The sequence below is a fragment of the Monopterus albus genome, unplaced genomic scaffold, assembly GCF_001952655.1.
Source record: "Monopterus albus unplaced genomic scaffold, M_albus_1.0 scaffold214.1, whole genome shotgun sequence".
In the NCBI taxonomy this organism is placed as follows: Eukaryota; Metazoa; Chordata; class Actinopteri; order Synbranchiformes; family Synbranchidae; genus Monopterus; species Monopterus albus.
Genome location: NW_018128094.1, coordinates 135,983 through 136,503, shown reverse-complemented (window position 1 = coordinate 136,503; position 521 = coordinate 135,983).

Here is a 521-nt window from a genome sequence, read left to right as displayed (position 1 = left end):
CATGAAACATCTAGTGGCTAGCAGCTGGCAAAGCTGCCGGAGACCAAAACGAAGCTAAAAAGAGAATGACTTCTGCACTTATATTCATTAACCTGACAAAAACACAGCTGTAAATGAGTATGAATGCTGCTGTTTGCTAACACATTAGCTATAATTACTTGATAATTATTAATTTTGCCCCCCACCCAAATCAATTAATGCAGTGTCAAAAATCCATTTTTTTCAATCACCAAGAAGAAGTCAATTAAGCAAACACCAAAACCAGGTTGCACAGAGGTGAAGCGTCATGAGGATCCTCTGATGGTGGCAGATAGTGCTATCACTGCAAACTATTAAAATGATCAAACCTGAAGTAACAGAGGCTATCATGGTGTTAATAAAGTGTCTGCTCTGCATACAACACTGTAAAGGGTGATATGGGTTCATCCTATAATTTTATTATTACCAGCTTTGAGAGGGTGATTAAAGACACTGTTAAACACTTTAAGCATTTTGTCACCTGTCCCACCGGGGACAAAATC